The sequence below is a fragment of the Marmota flaviventris genome, chromosome 7 (assembly GCF_047511675.1).
Source record: "Marmota flaviventris isolate mMarFla1 chromosome 7, mMarFla1.hap1, whole genome shotgun sequence".
Lineage (NCBI taxonomy): Eukaryota > Metazoa > Chordata > Mammalia > Rodentia > Sciuridae > Marmota > Marmota flaviventris.
This window is the reverse complement of record NC_092504.1, coordinates 15,562,055-15,580,285: the sequence shown is the minus strand read 5'-3', so window position 1 is coordinate 15,580,285 and position 18,231 is coordinate 15,562,055. Positions and strand designations below refer to the sequence as shown.

Genomic DNA, 18,231 nt, shown 5'->3' with positions numbered 1-18,231 from the left:
TCCAAAGGAGCTAATCCTGTAAGTAAAAGGGAAACTGAGGATTCCCAGCAGCTGCCAGAGCCATTTTCGCTTTGGGGAATTTCCTCATTCTTCCCTGCACTGTAAGGATTACTCCATCTCTGTCCACTTAAAAAGAAGGGACACTGAATGCAGTAAAGTCAGTCACACTGAGACCCTTGATTTTACACCCCTGTGAAAACATCTGGTCCACTCATGGGGAAATCTATGGTGCCACTGATAGGAGTCATAATTAAATGGAAGTTCAAAACCTGGAGAGATTTTTCTCTTATCTGGTCTCTCTATTTTAAAGGTTATTATAGATTGTTTTGAAAGACCCCAGCCCAATAACTTTAGGCCCAGTAATAAATCACCAGGGCTTGCTTCCACACCTGCACAGACGTCAGATGTATTTTTCAGAAAATCAGTTAAGTGTAACCGATTAAGAAAGGACAGGATGGTTGGGAAAGGAACCAGCACGATTGGGCAAACAGGATCATACAATGAAAAAACCATACAATGAATAACAAATGTTTTTTATGTGGTTTTTCCAGGAACCTATAGTGAAAAACAAGTTTACCCTTTAAGTGACCTATATGCTGGATTCAAAAGAGCCAATGAGATACCTGTTACTGTGCTAGGAGGGAAACTGACCACTGTACCCTATAAAAGATCTGTACCCCAAAGCCCGGTGTGCCAGTTCACCGAAGCTCCGGCTGAGGTTTCGCTGGGCACCCGCAGGCGCCTGTGTATCAATAAATCGCCTCTTGCTTTTGCAGCCAGTGCCTCGTGCGTCTTTCTTGGACAGGGAATCGGTGGGTCTTTCATTTGGCGAGCCAGCCAGGAGAACTCCTGTAACCCCGTCCGGATCCCTGCCCGAGGAACACCCGATAACCACTGGGAGGTAAGCTGGCCAGTTCGTGTCATTTTGTGTCTCTGTCTGTCTGGTTGTTATCTTGTTATCTGTTCATGCGCAGCGTCTGTACGATTACGCGTAATCGCACTGTATTCTGGGCAGCTTGAGAAGGAGTTGACGAACTCGGACTTCTCCCCTGCCACCCTGGGAGACGTCCCAGGGGCTCAGGGAGGCCCATCTTGGGGGGCCTCCAATGTTCTGTAGAGTACACTGTACTCGTGGGTGAAGGAGGTGACGGTATCCCTCCTCTCCCTAATCCGTCAGGTACGTTCGGTTTGTGCTCGAGCCGCGCAGCGTTCTCTGTGTCCAGTCTGATATTTGTGTCTGTCTTCTTGCCTTTGCCCGAAGCCGCAGCGTTCTTTGTGTTTTGTGTCCTGTCTGATTTGTATCTGTCTCCTTGCCTCTGCATTTTCTCATTCCACCTGAGACTAACATGGGACAATCTATAACAACTTTAACATCTCGCTTTGACTTTTCTCAAAGCCCTGTCCTCATTATTAAATTAGTGTTAATTGGCTTTAGAGATGGGAACCAAATTTTCAGTCACAAATTTTAACACTCTCAAGGGGACTTTTAAGGAGTCCCCACTCTGCTCTCTTGGGGAAGCCTAGCACTCGAAACAACTGCAAGCAGAGGATGGACTTTTTGGGAGCTGGCTACTAAAAAGTTAGAAAAAAAAAAAAAATGCCTAATGCCTAAGGTCAAACCAAACTGGAGGAACTGATCCTATGGGTGAAAGATAGGATTAAGGGACTCCCAGCAGCTGCCAGAGCCATTTAGCTCTGGGGAGTTCCCTGGGTCCTTATCTACATCTTAAGGATTACGCTACCTCTGTTTACTTAAAAAGAAGGGACACTGAATGCAGTAAAGCCAGTCACACTGGGACCCTTGATTTTACACCTATAGTTGCCTCTACGTGAAAACATCTGGTCCACTCATGGGAAAGTCTATGGTGCCACTGATGGGAGTCATAATTAAATGAAAGTTCAAAACCTGGAGAGATATTTTCTTATCTGGTTGTCTGATTGTTTCTTAGGGATAATCTAGGTTAAATGTGTGTCTAAAAAAAATAATAATAATTTTTATTGTAACAATCTGGTATCTGAATGGGTTTCTAAAGCATTGCACTATCTTGCAGTTAAAAGTTGGGTTTAAGCAATTGTTTAGTTTGATTTCAGATAGTTCATGCTAGAAAACTTAAATACTTGGGATAAAAAAAAAATTTAAAGAGTTTCAATTTTGAACTGGGTAGCCTAAAAAAAAAAATTAAAAGGTTGGTCTGGCTCATAAAAATAACATTAGATAATTAAATAACAATAATCTTAGAAATTTTCAAAGCTTAATTTCAGATATATATGGTAGTGTGTGGGCAAATCAATGCTACTTTAGAAACTTCAGAACAAGCAAAGTGGCTTAGAGGTACTAAAGAAATTTCTTCTGATGGTAGAGATCCTATTTCCAGTTTTATGTGAACAAGTTTTTCTAGTGTAAAAAGATATAAAATTTTAAATTTTAAAAATTGCTTCTTAAATTTGTATCATAATTTTCAACATCTAAACCTGGAAATATAACTTAAGGTTAAAATGCCTTAGGCCTAAAGTGTCTGCTCAAAATAGCAGTTTTTTTTTTTCCCTGCTCCTTCCAGACCTTGGTCAGGGCTTAAGCTGATATGCAAACAGAAGCAGCTTGGAGCTCAGGCCCAAAGAAAAAAAAAAAAAAAGGGGGGGGGGGGGATAAAACTAGACCAAACCAAGAAGTAAATTGTATGGTATTTACTAACTACTGGCCAGTCATCTTTTTTTTTTTTTTTTAGGACTCTTGTTTTTTCTTAGATTCTGTATTTTTTTTGAGCTCGTGATTCTGATCCTGCAGACCTAGGTTAATGTTTTTCTGATCAGTGAAGTTTAAAAAAAAAAAAAAACATTGCAATAGAGATTTCATCTGCGAAAAGCTACGAGGCCTTTATTATTGTTATGTGTGCACACTCTTGTTATGTGTTGTATGTCGGTATGTCTGTATGTGTGTATGTCCATATATCCTGCAGTGATATAACAATTGACAGATGAGGAGCGCTCATAAAAAAAAAATAATAATAATAATTAAAAATAGATCCAAATATCTTTAATTCACGTGATTCAAACGGTTCAATTTAGATTGGGTAAACAGATAAAAGTAAAGATGTCCCCAAAATTAAGCTTATAAGTTTCTCTAGGTGTTCAAAAAGGCCCTAATAAAATGTTAACTCTGCTTAAATTTAAAAGTTTACAAGTATTGTTTCAAAATGTGAACAAAAGGAGGTTTATGTAATTATGGTGTTATTAATGTGTTCATATCTTCCAGGTATACAAGTCTGTAAGGTAGAAGCTTCAAAAGAACATTATATCAAGCTGGTGTTCTAAAGTTGTATGGTAATTTTAGGCTTCAAAAAAACATGTTAGAGATTCAATTATATCATTTGCGTTCTAAACTGAACTTGTTATCAATAAGATATGTACGGTTCCATGTTACTTTCTACTCTGAGGGTCTGAGAGCCTAATCTGTGTAAAGGTTTTATTGCAAAACACAAAAGTACATTACTACTTTTCTACAAGAGGTTAAAAGCTTTCAGCCTTTAATTCATGTTTTAGGTGTGATATTATGTTGTGTTAGCTAATGTTCATGTAAACTTGAACAACAATTTATGTAAACTTTGTAAAATGATCAGCTTCAGAACTATAGTACTTGAGATTTATAAAGAGCCCTGCCTTACTTGAAATAAGGCTCTGTCCCATCTCACTACATGTGAAAGTGGCTATGAAAAAAGTAAGCCAGATTTCAGTACAGTTAAAGTTGTGTCCAAAAGTAGGTTTTTGCCAAGATTACTAGGATCTCAAACAGGAAATTATGATGTATAACCCGGCCAGAATTCAAGGTAGCTATTATATAAGCTAAATATGTTTTTACCCTAGTTAATTTTGTTTTGTAGTTTGCTTATAGATGGTTTAAAGATTGCCTGTTAATGTTTTAAAGAGGTATTGCTTTAAGAACACAACCTGGGTCAACATAAGATAAGGAGTTATCACCTACAGGATAGAGAGATAGACATTAAAGCCCAGTGCTCTTAATATAAGGCTGTTAACTTATTTGCTGGATGTTTAAGATCAAGTTTTTAAAATTAGTTAAATTAAAAGGGCCAAGAAAACCAATATTCGGCTCTTGCCCTCTGAGTCAGTCTGAATCAGGGAATAGGGGACTTCTCCAAAGGGCTCAGCAACTCTAGGCCACATAACCTCCTGAGCAGGGAGATTAATGAGACCAGTGGAGGACAGAAAGCCAATCGGTGCACTTGCTGTAAAGAGGAGGGTCATTAGAAAAGGGAGACATCCCTGATGCTTCTGAGGGAAGCCATATGGTCAAGCAAGGCCTGGACCCATCCTAGCGCAAATGGCACTAGCAGAACTGAAAAGCTGCTATGAAGTTCCCGAGGACTCCCAGGATAACTCAGCTGACTGTAAACAATAGGTAGAAACAAAAGTCAGTTTGACTTGCTTCATCTTAAACACTTAGCAAAGACAGTCAAAGCCAAAACACAGCTGTTCCTGGACATCTTAAATGATAATAATAGTTAAATGTAACTTCCATAAATAAGTAAACTGGAGGCTACAAAAGAGATTCTTAGACAGAAATGCCTGATAACTGTCAAAGGGACTGCTAGAATAGTTTTAGTCTAAGGCCTTTATTTCTAGCCAACGCAGGTAGGCTTGATGTTTGCTAATATGGTTATCCAGCCCTAAGTAACAGAATTAAAGATTTCTCTATTAGACACAGAGGTTATACTAGTAAAAGGATTTTGCAGGATCAGATGGCATTAAATTATTAAACTATATCTTAAAGAAAAAGACATCTGTACCCCTACATGTAAGTTGTTGTGTTGACATCCCTGACATTTCTGACAATGTGACAAATATCTTTAAAGATTTACCTGCTTAGATGGAAGCCATGTCCTCAGCAACTTTTTCATGGAAACAATATCCTAGCTCCTAGTTCCTGGTACTGCCTGATGGAAAACATTGTTAATCTTTGTCTTGGCCATTATACTCATTGGCATATTCCTGTGCTGTGGCATTTATTACTGCATCAATATGGTTCCAGTACTAATAAGTTCTTGTTTCTCTTATAGACCACCCATCACTCAAATGGCCCTCCAGCCTATTACTTCTCAATTAGACTTTCATCATGGACCACTCGATAGACCCAATATTTTTAAGGGGGACTCCAAACTGCTTGCCCCACGCCGTCCCTTTTCAGCCTGAAGAAGCCAGAAAGATTCTCTTCGTCCCCCTTCCTCACAGCAGTAAGGAGTTCCCAAATTAGATAAATAAATAAATAAATAAAGCCAGATTTAAAGTTAGGTAGTCAGTGTAGTTAGATAAATCGGGGGTCTAATATCAAGTGACCAAGTCTATCACTGCCTTAGAGAAATCTCTCTCTTCCCTCGCAGAAGTCATGCTACAAAATAGGAGGAGATTAGATCTGTGATTCCTTAGAAAAGATGGTCTCTATGTGGTTTTAAAGGAACAATGTTGTTTTTATGCTGACCATACGGGGGTGGTCCGGGAAACTATGAAAAAAGTTGGCAAAAAGGCAAAAAAAAAAAGAATTTGAAGCACAACAAGGATGGTTTGAACATTGGTTTAACAAATCCCCATGGTTAACTACTTTGCTATCCACCATAGTGGGACCTTTAGTTATTCTGCTAATAATCCTAACGTTTGGACCCTGCATACTCAATAGATTGGTGCAATTCATTAGATTGGTGCAATTCATGAGAGAGAGACTTTCTATAATCCAAACTATGGTTCTAACTCAACAGTACCAGTTGCTTAAACAACAAACAGGGTCACACACAAGCTTAATCCAAGAACCTGAGCAAGCAGGACAATGGATATAAGATTCTATCCATGATAAAGAAAAAGGGGGGAATGAAAGACCCCAGCCCAATAACTTTAGGCCCAGTAATAAATCACCAGGGCTTGCTTCCACACCTGCACAGACGTCAGATGTATTTTTCAGAAAATCAGTTAAGTGTAACCGATTAAGAAAGGACAGGATGGTTGGGAAAGGAACCAGCACGATTGGGCAAACAGGATCATACAATGAAAAAACCATACAATGAATAACAAATGTTTTTTATGTGGTTTTTCCAGGAACCTATAGTGAAAAACAAGTTTACCCTTTAAGTGACCTATATGCTGGATTCAAAAGAGCCAATGAGATACCTGTTACTGTGCTAGGAGGGAAACTGACCACTGTACCCTATAAAAGATCTGTACCCCAAAGCCCGGTGTGCCAGTTCACCGAAGCTCCGGCTGAGGTTTCGCTGGGCACCCGCAGGCGCCTGTGTATCAATAAATCGCCTCTTGCTTTTGCAGCCAGTGCCTCGTGCGTCTTTCTTGGACAGGGAATCGGTGGGTCTTTCAGTTTCTTGGGGTGAACTTGGCTGAATGTGTATCTAAAAGATTTTTTTATTGTAACATCTGGTATCTAAATGAGTTTGAAGCATTGCATAATCTTGCAGTTAAAAGTTGGGGTTAGGTAATTGTTTAGTTTGTGATTCCAGATAATTCATGCCGGAGAACTTAAATACTTAGGATAGAAAATTAAAAGAACTCTACTTCCAAGTTGGCAAGTAACTCCCAATCATTTAGTTTTATTTTGAACTGGGTAGCCTGAGAAGATTTCACTAGGTGTACCAGTGCATTAACTTGGGCAAGGATAGTAAATTATGATATCTGTTCCCCTCAGTGTGTAAGATTTAGGAAAAATGTTGAATTGGAACGTTGGTCTGGCTTATTGAAATAACATTGAATAGCAACAGTCTTAAATTTTTAAAGCTTAATTTTGGATATACATGGTAGTGTGGTTCTCTTTTAAGATTTTTTCAGGTGATTTAATGTAACTTAATACTACTTTAGAAACTTCAGAACAAAGGAAGTGACTTAATGATCCTAAAGAAATTTCTTCTGATGGTAGAGATCCTATTTTCAGTTTTGTGTGAGCAAGTTTTTCTAGTGTAGGAAAATGTAAAGGTATGAAATTTTGTAAATTGTATCTTAAACTTGTATCATAATTTTCAACATCCAAACCTGAAAATTGTAATTGTGACTTATGGTTAAAATGCCTTAGGCATGAGGTTTCTGCTCAGAATTCCAGTTTTCCCAGTTCCTTCCAGACCTCAGCCAGGACTTAAGTTGATATGCAAATAGAATAAGCCTAGAGCACTCAGTATGAGACAGATCTGAGGCCCAAGAAAAAAAAAGAGTAAAGTGTCTTTTTATGGGAACTCAAACTAGATTAAACCAAAGAGTAAATTGTATGGCATTTACTAATTACTGGCCGGTCAATTTTTTCTAGGACTTTTGCTTTTTTCTTAGTTTCTGTATTTTTTTTGAGCTCGTGATTTTGATCCTACAGAGAAGTTAATGTTTTTCTGATAAGTTCTATTTTTGATCAACTGGAGTTTTGTTTTAAACATTGCAATGAGATTTCACCTGAAAAAGCTACAAGGCCTTTACTATTGTGTTGTGTTACACTTGTGTTAAGTGTTGTATGTCGGTATGTCTGTGTGTATGTCCATATATCGTGCAGTGATATGACAATTGACAGATGAGGAGCGCTCATAAAAAATTAAAAAATGGATCCAAATATCTTTGATTCACGTGATTCAAATGGTTCAATTTAAATTGGGTAAACAGATGAAAGTAAAGATGTCTTTAAAATTAAGCTTATAAGTTTTTCTAGATGTTCAAAAAGGCCCTAATAAAGTGGTAAATCTGCTTAAATTCAAAAATTTACAAGTATTGTTTCAAAATGTGAACAGGAGGAGGTTAACAGATGAAAAAGAAAAATTAGAAGTTTCTAGGTATGGATTTAATAGAGGGAAAATGAGTTTCTGGATAATAGTCTATATGATTAAGTAATTAAGAGGATTTAAGTAAATGATATAAAAGGTCTGTGTAAGTTGCTTATAAGTGTAAGTTTTTGAGCAAGTACTCTTAAAGAAATTAAACAGCTGGTTAAACAAGTACTGTTTTTAGAGAATTGTGCCATATTTCTTTAAAAAGCTAAACTTGATTAATATAAAAACATCAATGTAATTGTGGTGTTAATGTGTCCATATCTTCCAGGTATACAAGTCTGTAAGGTAGAAGCTTTAGAAAGAGCATTATATCAAGCTGGTGTTCTAAAATTGTATGGTAATTTTAGATTTAAAAAGAAAAACATGTTGATTTATTTATATCATTTGTGTTCTATAACTGGACTTGTTATCCATAAGTTATGTAAAGTTCTATGTTACTTTTTACACTGAGATACAATTTAAATGTATTTTTAAGTTAATGAGAGCCTAATCTGTGTGAAGGTTTTATTGCGAAACACAAAAGTACTTTGCTACTTTTCTACAAAAGGTTAAAAGCTTTCAGCCTTTCTTTAATTCATGTTTTAGATGTGATATTATGTTGTGTTTGCTCAAGTTCACAACAATTTATGTAGGCTTTGTAAAATGATGTTTGAAAAGCAAAGATCAGTTTCAGAACTACAGTACTTAAGATTTATGAAGAGCCCTGCCTTACTTGAGATAAGGCTCTGTCCCATCTCACTACATTTGAAAGTGACTATGGAAGAAGTAAGCCAGATTTCAGTACATTTAAAGTTGTGTCCAAAAGTAGTTTTTTGCCAAGATTACTAGGATCTCAAACAGGGAATTATGATGTATAACCCTGCCAGAATTCAAGGTAGCTATTATATAAGCTAAATGTTTTTACTCTTGATAATTTTATTTTGTAGTTTGCTTATAGATGGTTTAAGGATTGCCTGTTAATGTTTTAAGGAGGTACTGCTTTAAGAACACACAACCTGAGTCAACATAAGATAAGGAGTTATCACCTACAGGAGAGAGAGATAGACATTAAAGCCCAGTGCTCTTAATATAAGGCTGTTAACTTATTTGCTGGATGTTTAAGATTAAGTTTTAAAATTAAAAATTTGGCTCTTGCCCTCTGAGTCAGTCTGAATCAGGAAATAGGGGACTTCTCCAAAGAGCTTTGCAACTCTAGGCCACATAACCTCCCGATCAGGGAGATTAATGAGACCAGTGGAGGACAGAAAGCCAATCAGTGCATTTGCTGTGAAGAGGAGGGTCATCAGAAAAGGGAGACATCCCTGATGCTTCCAAGGGAAGCCACATGGTCAAGCAAGGCCTGGACCCATCCTAGCGCAATGGCACTAGCAGAACTGAGAAGCTGCTGTGAAGTTCCAGAGAACTCCCAGGGAAACTCAGCTGACTGTTAACAATAGATAGAAACAAAAGTCAATTTGACTTGCTTCATCTTAAACACTTAGCAAAGACAGTCAAAGCCAAAACACAGCTATCCCTGGGCATTTTAAATAATAATAATAGTTAAATGTAACTTCCAAAAATAAGTAAACTGGAGGCTACAAAAGAGATTCTCAGACAGGAATGCCTGATAACTATCAAAAGGAACTGCCAGAGTAGTTTTTAGTTTAAGGCCTTTATTTCTAACCTACACAGGTAGGGTTAGTGTTTGCAAGTATGGTTATCCAGCCCTAAGTAACAGAATTAAAGATTTCTCTATTAGACACAGAGGTCATACTAGTAAAAGGATTTTACAAGACCAGATGACATTAAATTATTAAACTATATCTTAAAAGAAAAAACATCTGTAACCCTAAAAGTTAAATGTTGTGTTTACATCCCTGACATTTCTGGCAATGTGACAAATGTCCTTAAAGATTTACATGCTCAGATAGAAGCCATGTCCTCAGCAACTTTGTCATGGAAACAATATCTTAGCTCCTGGTTCTTGGCACTTCCTGGTGGAAAACATTGTTAGTCTTTGTCTTTGCCATCATACTCATTGGCATATTCCTGTGGTATGGCATTTACTGCTGCATCAATATGGTTCCAGTACTAATGAATTCTTGTTTCTCTTATAGACCATCCATCACTCAAATGGCTCTCCAGACTATTACTTCTCAATCAGACTTCTATCATGGACCACTCAATAGACCTGATTTTTAAAGGGGGACTCCAAACTGCTTGCCCCACATCGTCCCTTTTCAGCCTGAAGAAGCCAGAGAGATTCTCTTCGCCCCCCTTCCTTACAGCAGTAAGGAGTTCCCAACTTAGAGGGGGGAATGAAGCCAGATTTAAAGTTAGGTAGTCAGTGTAGTTAGGTAAATCGGGTCTAATACCGAGTGAAATCTAAAATGGAGGCCATGCTGGCAATGATTCCGGGAAATGCAGGACAACTCATGGAATGTTAATGAAGTCCTGAAAAGGCCCTAGGCCAAAGTCCACCTCAAAGAAATGTCAATGAACAGCCCCCAGCAAAAAGGTGCTGACTCAGAAGTCCTTCCTGACCAGATTACTTCTTTGGCCCACCTGTGTCCCACCCCTCGGGCCTTCCCACCTACATTCCATCACTGAAAGAACTATAAAAAGGGGAGACAACATCCCTTCCACGGATTCCACCTCTTGGGTCCCCTTCTTCCTCTGGGAGAAGTCTTTTCTGCTGTCCTTTAATAAACTTCTAATTTCTACTCTGACCTTGCCTCGGCGTGCTTCTTTGGTGTTATTCTTCAACATTGGGGAAGCAAGAACTCGTCACCGGTCAACAGCGGTAACAGAAGCACTGTTCACACTTTATTATTTTTCCTTCCTGTCTTTTATCTTTGCATGTTATAGTTCCTAATTAGTGTAACAGAGCTTATGTTTTTCTGTGCCCTGATTTTCCCCTTCATATGTTGTGAGCATTTTCTAGAATAACTTAATATCACCTGGTGATTTGCTTTCCTCCATAGTAGAAGCACAGCTTCTTTGTGTAGACTTTAGTCTTTGCCAGATCAAGATTCAGGGCAGTCTGACTTGGGAGAGAGAGGCAGCCATTCTTACCCAGCCTAACAGTAAGGACATCCAGGCCCATCTCAGGTAAACAACTTGCCTAAGCAGAAGAAAGTCAACAGAAAAGAACAAGCAAGCTCAGGTTATCTCCTCAAGTTGTTTGAAAGCCTGGCTCTAAGAGTGTCCATCCAGGATTCCCTTCTAGATAGTCTACACAAAAATAAAGCATACCATAGCTTCAATATACCCAGCCCAATTTGCCAAGAATGTAAAAGAAAAGTTGTGCATTAAACCCTTAATAAAAACAGCAATGAAGACTTTATTCAAGATTACTGCAACAGGGGTTAAGTCTTTTGTAGCAGAGGAGAGACGTTGAATTCAACTCTGAGTACAACAGAGATTTAAGTAGAAATGTATAGCCATTGGGCAGAGTCAGGAAGTGGGTGGAAACTTACTTCAGGAACTTTGGTATTGAGGGTGGAACTTGGTTAGAGATGAAGCATGGGTGAAGAGAAGCTTGATTGGCTGTCAAGAATGAAGGGGACTCTTCATAAACTGACTTAGCATTCTTAACTTAAATGGGCTCAGCACACCAAGGAGTAGACCTTGTTGAGAAAATGGATCAAAGGAATCTGAGTAGAGTTCACCGCTACGAAGTTGTTCATGGAAATTCCTAATGAGTCCTACAGCCCTTTTGCTCTCCAGTTGAGGGTAACTTAACTCCTTTTCCACATTCCTTTCTTTTGGACACTAAGGGAACCATCACTTTCTTTGGCAGCTATTTCATGTTCTTGGTTTGATTCAAGGTCAGAGAGAAGGGGATTAGAAGAGGAAAAGGAGGATGCAGGTGGTTGATGGTGGCAAGAGGGAGGGGAAGATTAGCTGGGAACCTACACAGGTGGGGATTTTTGCCCCCCTTGGGAAAATACTTCCTTAGTTCTGAATATCAGGGAACTTACTTCCCAGAATTGAGAGCTGGCTTCACATCCTGGGATATCTGAAAATACAGACTGTGAAGTGATCCTGCAGAAACTTTCTACAAGTAAAGTCCTATCATGTTCACATGCATATTTACATAAAGCCATCACCCAGGAGAGAAACCCGTTATTGTCTTGTAGAAATGTTGATTGTGTGGTTGATGGTGAAAATCTCTACCTTGGCTTCATTTGGGGATCATTACTGCAACTTTAAAATTCAAGATATATTACCTCCCCAGAACAGGAAGCCTGAGTGTAGACACCAAGTCTTCAGGTGATTAATGATTAGAATCCCCTGAGTTATCTGTGAGGAGCCAGACGAAATGGAATTAAAATGCTGCATGTTACTTAATATTAACTCAGGTGACTCCTGTACCATTGCCATTTATCGTATTCTTTTAGAAATTAGTTATATTTCCAAATATCTGGGAATTTAGGAAAAACCTGATTGAGTCAAAGTTTCTTTTCTCTTTTTTTTCCCATTTATCTTAATGATTAATGCTCCATTATTTCCGAGAGTCTGTTTGAACAGTAAGATATAGATACTAACCCTTATACCATAATAATGTTGTAGAAATGAATAAAATAATGTAGGTGAGACTCCCAGTGCCGTGGTTAATGCAAAGTGTGCCCTCAGTAATGCTGGTCATGATTGTCATTATTAGGTGGGATGGACCGTTGTGGTTTGGGTCTATTTAGAATTCAGTTTCTGTGATTTTTCTGGCAACACCTCTCATAGTCTTTGGAGTTCTAGGTCTCCCTCACACTGAGTTCATGTAATGCAGATTGTAATGGATTTATAATTAATTTCTTATAACTAATTTAGTTATTTATCAAAGATTTACTTGATGCCAGACATTGCTATAAGCATTTTTGTGGATTGTCACATACACTATTGACAGTCATCATGATGGAGTGCACTGGTGAGGGAGAGGAAAGGTTGCAAAATAATCTAAAATATCATGTTTTAGAGGATTCCAAAACTCATACCCCTTACCTGGAACAGTCCTGATGCCAGGGCTCAGGCTGTCTGGGTCAGCTCTGCTTCATGTGGCCAGAGATACCATTCTCTGCATCTGGGCTCCTCAGTCATTCCCTGGACATCATCCCCATTTAAATAGATAAGGCTGGATTGCTACCATGTGTGTGTTTCAGCTGTCCAGATGGGGATGCAGAGTGTGGAGATTTGCCTTACCTGATATCTTAATTACCAGGTCTGAAAGAGGCCAACAGAGCTCCCACTACATTCCCTTGGCCAGAATTTAGTCATGCAGACACATCAAATATCCAAGAAGGTTGGGAAAATGTAGTCCAGTTACTCACAGTCCTCTCTTATGTTTGAAGCAGAGAATAAATTTCCATATGTACTAGGAGTTAAAGAGTTAAAGGGAAAATAAGTAATACAGGTGGACAAGTTTTCACTCTATTTCCCAGGATAGACAAAGGGACTAGAGAGGTTATGTCACTACAAGGGACATTCTCAATGTCCCATTCATGGACCTAACTCTACTAGAGAGTTCCCGTGTACAGGTCTTGATCAAAGCCTCTGCCTGAGAGAGATTTCTAGTCATGGGAACAGGATTAGCCAGCTGGTGATGTTAATGGTTTCAGAGCAAGCATCAACCACAAAAGGACAAGAATTGTTGGAAAAATGACTCAGTGTTCTCTGGTCCTTCATTACATTGTTCTGAGATATGTTCCACAAAGTCAGAAGAACCCCCTGGGAATGAGTCTCAATTTCCCACAGTGGAACCTGCTCCTCAATACAACCTTTATTTTCTATTTTTCATTCTCCCTCTCACTTCTCTATTCCATCACCCACTTCATGGGACTATTTCCCAAATAAAGTGCTCACACCCAAATCCTTTTCTCAGGTTCTGTGTCTGGGCATTGACACTAATAAAGTCATTAGGTCGTAAATGGAGAAACCAGAGTTTGAACTTGTCTGGCTGCATCCAAACCTGCTCTCTCAACAACTCAGCAAAACTTTCATCAAGTTGGGTCTCATGGTCATCCTCTCTGCTGGTGCTGGTTGCAGTGCCTGGTGCACAGGGGAGGGAAAGGAAGGACAGATGGCTCAGCCTGGAACGTGGGTTTTCTGTGAAACACGTCTGGTACTAGTTACTGTGCCTGCCTCCTTTCATTTAATCCTTCCCCTAACCCTCACATTTCAGCTTAGCTCCTCATCTCTGGATATCCAGAACTCTGTACAGTGCACATTCAGCAAATGATTGTTGAATGAATACATTAAATGGACTAATGATTCATATAAAGCCATTATTATCTCAAAATTTTTAGATGAAGGAAGTTAATGGGAGAAAAAATTAATAGCATTTCAAGATAACAGCTAAAAAGGAGCAAGTAGAGGCATTAAATACAATACTTCCTAGCGTTTGTTTTAATCCTGACACTATTCTGGGAGCTGAGCGTGCTATATCTTAGTTTATCATCACAAAAACACAGCACAATGAGGTCAATGGTCAGCATAGGTTTTCAGATAAAAGACGACTGGGGATCAGAGAACCTAAATGACATAGAGAAGATCTCTTGCACCAGTGTGCAAGTCAGCTTTTTGTTGCTGTAACCAAATTACCTGATCAGAACCATTTAAGAGGAGGAAAAGTTTATGTGGGCTCATGGTTTCAGAGGTTCTGTCCATGGGCAGCTGACTCTGAGCCTGAGGTGAGGTTGAGCACTATGGCAGAAGCAAGTGGTAGAGGAAGGCTGCTCACCTCTTCGTATCCAGGAAGCAGAGACTGAACAAGTGAGGCACCAGTGACCCACTTCCTTTAGTCACAGCCTCCCTGCTTACAGTTACTGTCCACTTACTCCATTTGGATTTTTAATACATCAAATGGACTAATCCCCCCTATCAGATTACATCTCTCATAATCTAGTCATTTCAACCATGATCATTTTGCATTAACACAGAAGCTTTGGGAGAGCATCTCAACTAATAAGAGAGGATTTTGATTTGTGAACAGATCTGTTCATCTCCAATTTCTCTTTCTTTCTTCTGTAATGTGTAATTATAGTAAATAAAAGTAAACACTTAAAGGGTATATTACATGGCAAGTGCTGCAAATACTTGCTGTTTGTAGATAACTTACTCAACCCTTACTAACAATTCTAATGGCATTGGTACAATAATGTGCCAAATTTTCCACTGGGCTAATACAATATCTCTAATTTATTAACATTGAATTGAATTATCTCCTTAACCTAGGAAATTGACATTATCTTCTAATCTCCCTTGTTGTCTTTGAGAAGTATATTGTCAGTAAAATTTTAATGAATTAAATTATTGAAGTTAATCTTTTTTTCTGCATCTGGTAGCTTTTATGATCTTAAGGGTTTTTGATGTTTTGTAGTTTGATTAATAAGATAAAGTTAATTTCTACTTATCTTGTTGAGATTTGTTGTGTTCTTCAGATCAAAAGAATCATAGTTTTGATCCTGTCTGGAAAATTAATAATGATTATTGCTTTTAATATTTGCTCTCTAAAATTCCATTTATCTTTTTCCCCCTGGAAAATTGAATAGATATGGACTAAAATTTCTCATTCTATCAGGCATTTAGCATTATCTCCTTTAAAAATTCTTTCTCTTGGTCTCTGTATACTGAGTTGTTGATAATTTCTTCAAATCTAGTTTCTGGTTCATGCATTCTCTTTCAGCTGTATCTATTATGCTATTAACTTACTAAGGTTCAAGTGCAGTGGTTATATTTTGTGTATTTCTTTGGTTCTCTTTTTAAACCTACCTGATTCTTGTTCCTGGCTCATGGTTTCATTTCCTCTTATTTTCTTAAATAGTTGACATATGCTTTTTCTTACATTGTATGTGGTAAATACCAGTAAATGCACAACAGATGGGTTTAATTCTGCCGATTCTGGTTTCTGTTGACCCTATCCACGGTAGCATATTATCCAGGTGTTTTATAATCTATAATTCTGGATTTTTGAGATAATGTTTACATTGGTCTTCCAGAGTCTATTTGCATTTGCCTCTGTCAGTTCTCTGAGAGCTATTAATTTAGGATGCCTTTCAATCAATCTATTGAGAGGTAATGCAAATTTAAAGCTCAAACTCACATAAAGGCAAACTTGTTTTACAAATTCTTACAGCTTCCTTTTTGTTTCCTCCACTTTCTTAAATACTTGGCTATGAATTTAAAAGAATAATCGCAACATTTTTCTATCATATTTAGGTATTCTGTGGCAAAAAGTATTGATGATACATTTTCTGACTTATGTCTGAAAGCAATTGAATTCAACTTCATGTTCACTGTACTAGTTTCTCACCCTACCTTACAGAAACTGAACTTGCCAACTCCTTCAGGCAGCAGTGACAGGTGTATAGATAAGAACTTAGAGTCAGGTGAGGTCAATAGAAAGACAACAGTCCTCCCATTTATCAGTTTTGCCTGAGAAAAGTGGCCACTGATGAGCTTTGGAAGCCGCTCCTGGGGTGTATTCACCTGGTTTGTGTTTGGCACATTCACGTGGACAGACTTTACTGCAGCCCCTGCAGTGGGTCTCTGTCTTCCCTAACCTGCCAGTCCCAACCCCAGATGCCTATGACTGACTCTTCTTCTCGGTGCTAAAAAGGAATAATGGCTTGGGTCCTCTTTCCCCCATTATTTCTGCCAGATTAGATGCCATCTCCTTCAGGAAATCTCTCTTACTGTTTTTGACCCAGTTGACACCGCTCACTCCTTTCTCTCTGCTTCTGCAACTGCTAATTATTTTACTGTACCTACCATGCTGTGCGGTTATTAATTTCCTTAAATACCTGTCTCTCTTCCCAAACTAGTAATTGCTTGATGATTGGTGTCCTGACATATTCATTTATGTTTACTTAGTCCCTAGTAAGGATCCTTGAGATATTTCTTCATTAACTAATAACTTCATTAAACATTAATTTATTCATTTAATATTTATTGGACACTATGCCAGGAATCATGCTATGCCAGGGCTATCCAGTAAGATCTAGTGTCCAGAAGTTTTTACTGAAGCATAGAGAATTATTTTTCTAACCTTTTATAGTTCTTTGTTCACACTGCTGATGCAGGGATCATCACTTTATGAGGTGATTAATTGATCATGTCTCCAACATGTTTGCTATTTCTTTCAGAATAGAGGACAATTTGTTTATTTGTATTTCAATTTATCTAGCACAGGGGTCAGGAAACTATTTGCTGATGGATAAAATGTGTCTTGCTTCCAGCTTTTGAATGGCCTAGGAGCTAAGAATGTATTTTTTATTTTGAAATGTTTAAAAGAAATCAAAAGAAAATTTCATGATACACTAAAATCAAAACTACATGAAATACAAATTTTACTGCCCATAAACAAACTTTTATTGGGACATAGCTTCTCAGTCACTCATATATTCTCTATGGTTATCATTTGCACATTAACAGTGGCAGAATTGAGTGGATGCAAAAGAGACTAAGAAGCAAACCTAAAATAATTGTTCTCTCACTATTTAGAGAAAAACCCTGCAGACACCTGATCTAGCACATTAACATTTTTGAACAAATTATGCTGGCGGTGACTCGAGAGGGAATTAAAGTTTGCGGTAGAATAAGAGGAAATGCCTCATGTTATTGGGATACATAAACTTCACCATGGTACTAGGGGGTCTCTTTAGAGGAAAAGGAAACAATGTACAACCTTTCATCCCAAAGAAAGACAAGCTTTCTTCTGTTACCACCACCAAATCATTCCAGAAGTGCACTAAAATCATATGACTTGATCACAGAGTCATTCATCATTGCCAAGGGAAGGAAGGAGGCTCTCCTGGGCCAGGGAAGGATGGCTGAGGTAGTTGGTAGGGAAGAGGAGAAGAGCAGGGCTGTAGAAGAGGGAGGAGGGAGCTGGCTAGAGGAAGGGAATGGGCGTCTTGGTAGGTGCTCTAGAAATGTGAATCCTGGGGGAGTAACTAGACTTAGTTAATATTCAATTTCTTGTTTCAAAAATATTCAGTGATTTTTTATTTGATTTGGAAAAGAATTTCAAACTCTTGACCTGACAAAGTCCTTCAAGATCTGCCTCCTGCTTCTTTCAGGATCCCAGCTGAGCCTTAGCCTCACTGCATCCTTCCTGTGCATGCTCTGCAGATTGATTCTCCTTCCTGGCTTTTTCTTGAATGAGCCCATTGTCCTCTGTCAGATCTCAACTCCAACTTTACCTCCCCACTGACAACATTTTCAACCCCTTTTATAGCAAACAAATTGCTTCCTCATTATTTTCTGTCCCAATAGCTCTTACAGAACTTATCACGGATTTTTAAATTTTATCATAATCTGTTGGCTTACTTGATTGTGTAACTTTCACACTATATAGCAAGTTACACACGAGGGCAGAGGCCAACTTTCTTATGTTCAATATTTTATACATAGCACCAACATATTCAAATATTCAAAATTTACTAAG

General features: G+C 38.3%; 1 long non-coding RNA gene across 3 annotated transcripts; it reads left to right on the top strand.

Moving 5' to 3' along the window:
* The first annotated feature begins 325 nt into the window (after positions 1–325).
* On the top strand, positions 326–6,323 carry LOC139706398 (uncharacterized). Of its 3 annotated transcripts, XR_011707957.1 has the most exons (4): positions 326–901; positions 3,254–3,321; positions 5,073–5,246; positions 6,100–6,323. It is a non-coding gene; the product is annotated as an uncharacterized lncRNA (long non-coding RNA). The 3 variants fall into 3 exon arrangements; XR_011707956.1 differs by lacking the exon at positions 3,254–3,321; XR_011707955.1 differs by lacking the exons at positions 326–901; positions 3,254–3,321 and having other exon boundaries at positions 3,335–5,246.
* Positions 6,324–18,231: the final 11,908 nt, after the last annotated feature.